Genomic DNA, 8,355 nt, shown 5'->3' with positions numbered 1-8,355 from the left:
ACAAGGGAGGCATAAGTGCGCTGCGCTCCTAAGCTATCTCCCTGCGAGACACACTGCCAAAGCTTTTCGCTATGATGCAGTCTAGTGCAGACGCACACTAGGGCTCTCCGGAGCTGTCCGAAGCCAAGCGCCGGTGGCCGGCGTCTTTCGGCTGAAGCAGCGCTTCGGAGCGTACGGCTGTTGTGTGCGCGAAGCAGCCGCTTCTCCTGCTCCGGGAGCCGGACAGAGCGGTAGCTTGTACGAGGGCGAAGAACGAAGCCGCAGAGCACCGGGCTTCTGCGCACACCCTAAGGACTGCTAGAGGACCGTGGTGGCCGCTCGCCTGCCCCTTCAATTGCATTCTAGCATCCTTATGGAAGGTGTTCCAGGACAATTTTCCTGAGTTTTGAATTCGTCCTGATGCAGGCCCTTCTGGGAAATTCGTTCTCAGTCTGGCTGCTCCCTCTGAGCACAGATAAAGCCCCTGGAAAATAGAAAGGTATCTGCTATCAGCAGTAGACAGACATGGCAAGCTCATGAAGTAAAATTCATATATTAACAGGGAAATGTCCTCAAAACAGGAAAAGATGGAGTCACGATTTTGGGTTTGATCACAGAGTGGCCCACTGGAGAGACTGGCCTGCTTGCAAAAGTTGGATGAGTAGTCAGATTGCAGCTTTGGACACTCAAAAGATACTCAGAAATGGGCAGTGGATTCAGATACAGCATCAAATGGGTTTATGTTTTTCTACCAGTACTGTGTGCAGAATAAATGTGAAATAAATTCAGATCACCCCCATTACAGAGGAGAAAATAAATTAGTTTCCCCCACTGTGCATCTCATATCAAGATCACTTTGAGAACTGATAACTTCAAAGCTGAGAATGCAGCTGTTTGTAAACAGTTTCAGGCCCAGTTTGCTCAGTGTGTATTTCACATCATCTCAGTTTTTCACACAACATACACGTTCATACTACTTTAGGTAAATACTCCATCCAATCCCCTCCTGAAATTTTGTAACTCTTTTGGTTCCCTCATAAATTACACAGAAAATAACAGAAATTAAAAAAAAAAAAATCTGTTGTAAGTATTTGGCTATTGAAACACAGAGCAACCAGAAGATTTACACAATCCTCCAGATGTAATCTTGGTATGAAGATCATGGTAGTTTTATCCATGACAGAGCAGAATACAAAGAAATTGTGTCATGTGTAAGAGAAACCCATAAGCATTTAAACTGGTCATTGCCTAGCTTACTTCTTCTCCCATTACAGAGAAGGCTTTTCGCGGCTAAAATAGTATCTCCAAATAATCCAGATTCTTTCAGAGCATTTCTGCATCAGTTTACTGGTCCTCTTGTGATGATTCCACTCCTCCCATGTTGAGGGTTGGGACTGGATGATCTTTAAGGTCCCTTCCAACACATAACATTCTATTATTCTGGGATTCCATGTTGCTGAACTGTGGAGCTCTCCACAGTCATGGTTTCCTTTAGGATGGAAACTGAAGAGTGATGGAGTGGACAGGAAAAAGGAAACAATACCCCTCAGAAGGAAGGACAGGAAATCTGAAGTTGGTTTTGGAAGAGAAAATATAAAAAATCTGAGAATCTAAACACTATATTTTGACAGTATCAAATGAAAATTATCTTGACTGCAGACTCAGAGATCTTTGGCTCTGTCTACATTCTTAAACTTCTACATACATTTGAAGTCTAAAAAGAATGAATCCTGCAAGACTGAGTTTTCAAATTGCAAGAGGGAGCCTTGAAGCTGTCCAGATTCTGAAAAAGAATTGCTCGAGACCTTACTTGCTGCACCTTTAACATTGTCATCCCCAGAGCTATTCAGATAGTGTTCCAAAGCTGTGACTCAGAAAATGAGGCCTCCAGGGAGTTTTTCTCACCTAGTAAAAGCAGCCAAAATCCAGGTTTAGCACCAGAGCAGGCTTCTATTATAAGAGTGTTAGTGTAATGATGGATCCCTCTGAGACACTCTAGGATGACATCTGTGATGATAAGAGCTCTCCCCAGTCAGTTTTCCTCTGTCTCTGTTCAGTGACCCTCAGAGAAACAACATGAAATCTGACAAACACATTCCAGGAACATTACTTATGGTACATTTTAGTGACTTCAGCTACAAATATTTCCTCCTGTTTTTCTCATTGTTGTAATCGTTGCATGACAAAATAGCTCTCAGTATTCACTATCACAATTGATTTAACCTATCTGTTTTATACAAGTCAACCTATCTGCTTCTAATTTCATTTTGCTTTCAAAACAAGTTTATAGAATAGGCTAAGATGTTTTTTTTGTAATTTATAACAACTCCAGACAACCCATCTAGACTTCTATGTGTGGGAATCCAGAGCTTCCCTCTGGCTGCCCTGGAAGGTCTGGGACCCTGGCAGGGGGTCAGGAATCCCTCTGTACAGAGCCCCCAGAGACACTGTCTGTGATCTCTGTCCATGGAAAAGAGTTTTCAATCTTACAGGATGAATTACAAGCTCTGAGTGTTTGATATAAGTAATAATTAAGTGTGGCATGGGTGCAAAAGTAAAATTTTAGGATTCTAGATTAGGGGTCAAAGGGGACAAGATGGAGGAAATTGGGTGTGTCTTGTCCTTTTTCTTCTTCTTCATGCCCTCCATGTTTCACTGTAGTGTTGGCATTTTTCTATTGGTTTAGGCTGGGGACACGCTGTTCAACGTAGGTGACAGATATTGGCACATTATTGTAAATACAGCGCAGGTAGTTTCTGGTATATAATGTTTGTAACATCCCACTGAGGGCAGAGCTCCACACGCTGCCCTGCAGGACAGACCTGCGGCAGGGCAGCAGAACATGTTAGAGATAAGCAAGAATAAACAATCTTGAAAACAGCACAGATGAATTATGATTGCTTCTTCTTTGGCAACGGGGCAGAAAGACAGAGACTTTCTACAATCTCGGATTCATCAATACCACAGATTCTGACACCATGGATCTCAATCACTTGTAGCTATAATAAGATAAAATCTCTGAAGGAACCTTTGTCATGAGAGCATTGTGGCAGGCCAAACTGCATAGATGGAGGGGCTTCAGAGCAATACTTGGCAGAAAAAAAATCAGTGTATTGGAGACTTACAACTGTTCAGTTCAGTATAATAGGACTGAGTCCAAAAGAAAAAGGGGGTGCATTAATGATTTTGGAATTGGAAGGGGGGGGTCTGATTTCAGCTCATTTAATTTGTCAGGATTTCTGATTCTTTAATGGCAAGCTTTTCAGAATGGCAGATATAGCTTTTAAATGCATTTAAAAGCATTAAAATGCAGTGGAATGGAAGCACATTTTCTGAAGGGTACAATTTCTGCCAAAAGCAGAGAGAAGAAGCTATGTCATTTTTACCAGATGATAGCTTTCTAAAGCTACCAAATTATCTTTGCAGCTACAAAAGTAACTATTCTCTTCCCTTCAGGGATTTGAAATATTAAGAGCCAGTTTAGTTGTCTTTTATTCCCCTGATTCTGTCTTTTCTAGCTTTTGTACTTTCCTTATTACTCTGCATGTCTCTGAGCACACTTTTTTCTGTACCATTTTCCCAGCTACTGAATGCAAAACTTTGTAAGAAATCCCTAAAACTTTTATCCTGGGTAAACTAAATTACAGATTTAAGAGCAAAACAAAACCATATCTCAAGAGTTCTTTATCTTTACCAGAAGCATTTCAGGACAGTGTCCAAAATTCATAATGCAATTAAGATACTGTCTTCCGGCATTGGTGCAGTTGAGACTAATCCTCTTCAATGCTTTGACTCAATGATCAATATTTCTAATGGCTATCTTTATTGAAAACTTGGGGCTCCTTCTATCTGGACATGGATTCCTATCAGACAGTTTAAAGCCTTGGATTAACCTTCAAGCAATCAAAGCATTAACTCTTTTTGATTGTGAAAAGCTAACTTCCCCAGACATGAGTAAGTATATGGCTCTTGGAAGAGAGAAAAGTTTGGGCAAGGTTCACAATCAGTAACAAGCTGCAGTGATCGTAACTCCAGGAGAGCCTTGCTCCCCATTCACATACTGCCTTTGGCCTGGCCAGACTGAAGCTGTTTGCATGTTCTTGTTTTGGTCTGAAACAAAAAGACATGAAGAGACCAACTGTGGAGAGCAAGAGCTTGTAGGAAATTGCATGTTTTAATTTCCTGTACCAGTATTCTGCAATTCAAAATGTTGATCGTTTATGTGCCTACATTTTCAAACGTAAATTAAATACATCAGTTGTGCCTGGAACTAGCTGACACAACTGAGACGTACCATTTATTTTCCTTAAATAAACCAAGCTTATTTTCCTCATTTTTTCTTTAAGTTTTTATATGGTCCTATATTGTATATTGTAAAAAAATGACATGATAAATGGATGCCTCTCCAGGGTGTTCCACTGCAAAGAATGCATCTGCCATTTGGTCATGAAAGAAGAAACAGCTTTTTGTTTCTTCACAAGCCAGATGCAAAAACATTGGATATTGAAACTGCAAATAGAGTAGGGACAAATGGTAGATATTTAGAGGTTGTGCTTTTCTCCTTTGAGGGAAGATTTTTTATTAAATTCTGAAATTTAAACTGAACATAAAAGTCTTTGAAGTACAGACACTGAGGCTGTCATTAAGTGAATCTCATTAGAGTTAAGGAGAGATTCCCTGCAATGCAAGCCCTTGGAATAACATTTTACCACTTCAGTCTGAAGCACAGACCTGTTTACATAAGCGAGTTGATCAGAAATAGTTTCTGGCCAAACAAATGTTCAAGAAGATTAATGGTGAACACATGTTGTATTTTGTTATCTAAAACAACACCCAAATTCTCAACTGAAATCTAGGTTATGTGATGACATAGAGTGTTGGTTAAGGGTATTTCCTGCTTTTGGAGTGCTAACTCTGTCCATTTTTATTGCCTTTTGGAGAATGCAGTTGGGCTCTTTGTAGAAGAATTTCACTCAATTACTATGGAAGGGATGAATTTTCTTTCCTGCTGTAGGGTAAAGACGTGTAGGCCTGAGAGGTGCCCCAAGTATGTACGTAGAGATCACAGAATTCTTTTATCCACAAGGACAACAATGAGATTACTAGCAAAAGCAGCTCCTCCCTCAATTCAAGCTATTCTATAGTGTTAGGATACCAGCGGAGCTTATGGCACAGCAAGAGGTTTGGTATTACCCTGGTTCACCAGAAATCACAGTTATGTGCTGCTGGTTCTAGGCGGTTGACTCCATTCTGCTGAATTGGTCTACAGCCTGGAGGCCTTATTAGAGCTCCCAGTGTTACTGAATAATTAAATAGAACTGATGTAGAAACAGTCCATGATGTACAACAGACCAGGCATGTTTACCTTTGTATTAAAGAGAAACTCAAGCCATTAAATCAATGAAGCTAAAGGAAGTTGAAACTAGCCATTAATATGGAACTGGTAGACAACAAGTTGAACATATAGAGATGTGCTTTTGCAGCAAAGGTGGCTGCTGCTGCTGTGTAAGGGAAGGGCATGGCCAGTAACTTAAAGGAGGTGGTTCCTCACTCAGCCTGGTGAGGCCACCTGGAGTGCTGGGCCCAGTGCTGGGCTCCTCACTACAGGAGGGATGTGAGCATGTGAGTATACCTCAGCCAGTCCAGGGAAGCAGCACAAAAATCACAAATGGATTGGAGCATCTGACATAGTAGGAAAGGCTGAGGGCTGGGATTGTTTGACTTTGGTAAGAGTAGGAGTAGAGGGAATTCTTAATAGCATGGATGGAGACCTGATATAGTGGGTGTAAAGAAAATAGAGCCAGACTCTTCTCAGTGGTATCCAGTGGAAGGACAAGAGGCAATGAGCACAAACTGAAATGCAAGAGATTTTGTTTGAACACCAGAAAGCTATTTTTTTTTTAACTGAAAAATGATTCAGGATTTTCATAGGTTGCCCTGTGAGGTTGTGAGTCTCTGTCCTTGAAGATATTCAAACCCAGTTGAGTATTGTCCTGAGCAACCTGTTGCAGTTGAGCCTGCTTTGACCAGGGGGGTTAGATTACATAAACTCTAGAGATTTCTTTTCATCCTAACCATTCTGTAATTCTGCAATTACAGACTTAGCCATGCAAGTGAGTGTGATACACTGGGGATTCATTGTCCACGTCTCAGCTGCACTCAATACAGACAGCTGAGCATTCCAACTCCTATGCGAGTGAATATCACCTACAAATTTACTCCTCAGTGTGTCTCTGGCAGCTGCTTTCTACCTTACAGTTCTGTGTCCTATCTGTCAGAAGGAGAATCATGAAAATGCAAAAGCAAGAGCTAGAAGAGTGCTGGAACTCAAAATGTCTCTCAGACATTTTTAGAGGTTCCAGGCCTTGGTCAGGAGTATTTTAGACCTTGGCAGGCAGCTGGAAACAGCTGTGATTTTGAGTTTGAGCCATGGAATGAGTTACCAACTTTGAAGGTGGAACAAGCAGTCACAAAGGGTTAGATAGTACAGTAAAAGTAGTTACAAAACAGAGGGAAAATTTTTTTAGTATTGTACAGGGGGGTTTTAGCACCTGTACAAGGGGGTTTTTATTTCGCACATGGTTCTAAGTTCCAAGAAGTTCTAAGATGGAGGAAAGTGGGCTGATCCTGTTCTTCTTCCTTCTTCTTCCTTGCCTCCATGTTCTTGGTGATGTTGGCACTCACAGATTGGTTTAGAGTAGAAAAGCACTTTGTAATATAGGTAGTAGGTATTGGGGGAAAAGTATAAACATGTAATACATAATGTATCATATAAAAGATAGCAGCAGCCCTGGGCTGGGGGAGAGAAGAAGAAGACAGCAGACAGAGAGGATGTCAGGGTGTGTGTGTCTCTCTGCCTGGGCTGCTGACCAAACAGCCGCAACCCGAGAAGACAATCTTTTAGATAACTCACAAGAAACTGCCTTGAGGCCGAACAACAAGAGGCTGCGGGGCTTTTCTTTGGAAGCACGGGTTGGAGGAGAGACTTTACCGGCACACGAGACCCCAGACCAAACCTGGGGTTCCCACAGAAGAGGTTCTAGGATATGTACCCACATAACACAGACTGCAGCAGATTGTCCTACCTGGCATAAGAATGACCAAATACATCATTGTTGCTGGATCTATGGACCAAAGTCACATTTTCAATTCAGCACGTCAAAAACTCTGCCTGCACTGGTTCTGTCCATGACTGCATTACCTATTTCAGGTTACAGAGCTGCCAGCATTAGTGTTGCCTTTCTATTATGTATTGTTTCTCTTCAATGAAAACTGAAGAAATACTAGCCTTTGGCCCACACCAGCAACTTCAAACAACCTTGTCACACACCAGTTGGTGGCCATCTCCCTTTTTTAGAGGGTAAACCAAAGTCAAAATATAATCCATGGCCTCCAGCTCATGGCTATGGGAGTTTCAAGGAGTGACAGCTGAATGTCACTCCCACAGGTTGCAGCTCTGTGCAAAAAAAGCCAACAGTGGGAATTGGGATGACAAAGGCTAAACCTGCTTTTGTCAGAGCAGCATAGGAAATGTATGGTATAGTGGAAAAAGAACCCAGGGGTGCCTGTTGCTGTATCTGATCTCCACTTTACATTTTGTTCAACAAGATGTCCATCCCTTGCCAACTAAGTTCTAAATGATTCATTTTGTTGCTGGATAGTCATATTTTGTGGGTAGCCACTAGTCAGTTTGAGTTATTCACTTCTACAAAATACTTCCTCTAGAAGGCACTGTAAACAGAATTAATTTTTAAATAGTTTGAGTTTTTTGAAAGCCATGAGCAATGGTTATTAATATTGGCACAGAACAAGTCACATACTGATGATTCAAGGGATAGAAACTGGAACATTTTGGACAGAACGGATGTTTTTATATTCACTTGCCTTATATCCAGACACTCTGGTGGTATAAGTGTTAATTATACCCAAGACAGCAAAGTGAGGAAGTCAGGTTCTAATACGTGTGGTAAAATAAATCTTTAGATGAAGCAAACCTTGTATATTCAAATAATTTCGTTTCCATTTCTCAGTTACAACATGCAATTTTGTCATGCATCTCTTCTGCATGACAGAGGAGGAGGAAGGAGTTTGTCTCATTGAAGGCAGTGGAAAGTGTGCTTGATATAGCATGCACAAATATGGACATGAAGTTGTGAGGCTGCACTGCTCACTGCCCTTACAGATGCAAAGAAGCATGCACTCAGATTCCCGAACAACCTACAGTGATGTTTTCACTTGAAATTTTTTTGCATTGAAGCTCATTCTTGTGATAAAAAATGGTCACTCCCCAGCCAGTTAGCTAAACAAGCCAAGAAAACTGGCCACTTGGTGATTGCAGCCTAGTTACTGTGAGCACAACTGCGCATTGTTCCGCTT

The sequence above is a fragment of the Lonchura striata genome, chromosome 3 (genome assembly GCF_050655825.1).
Source record: "Lonchura striata isolate lonStrDom1 chromosome 3, ASM5065582v1, whole genome shotgun sequence".
Lineage (NCBI taxonomy): Eukaryota > Metazoa > Chordata > Aves > Passeriformes > Estrildidae > Lonchura > Lonchura striata.
This window is presented reverse-complemented; position numbering follows the sequence as displayed.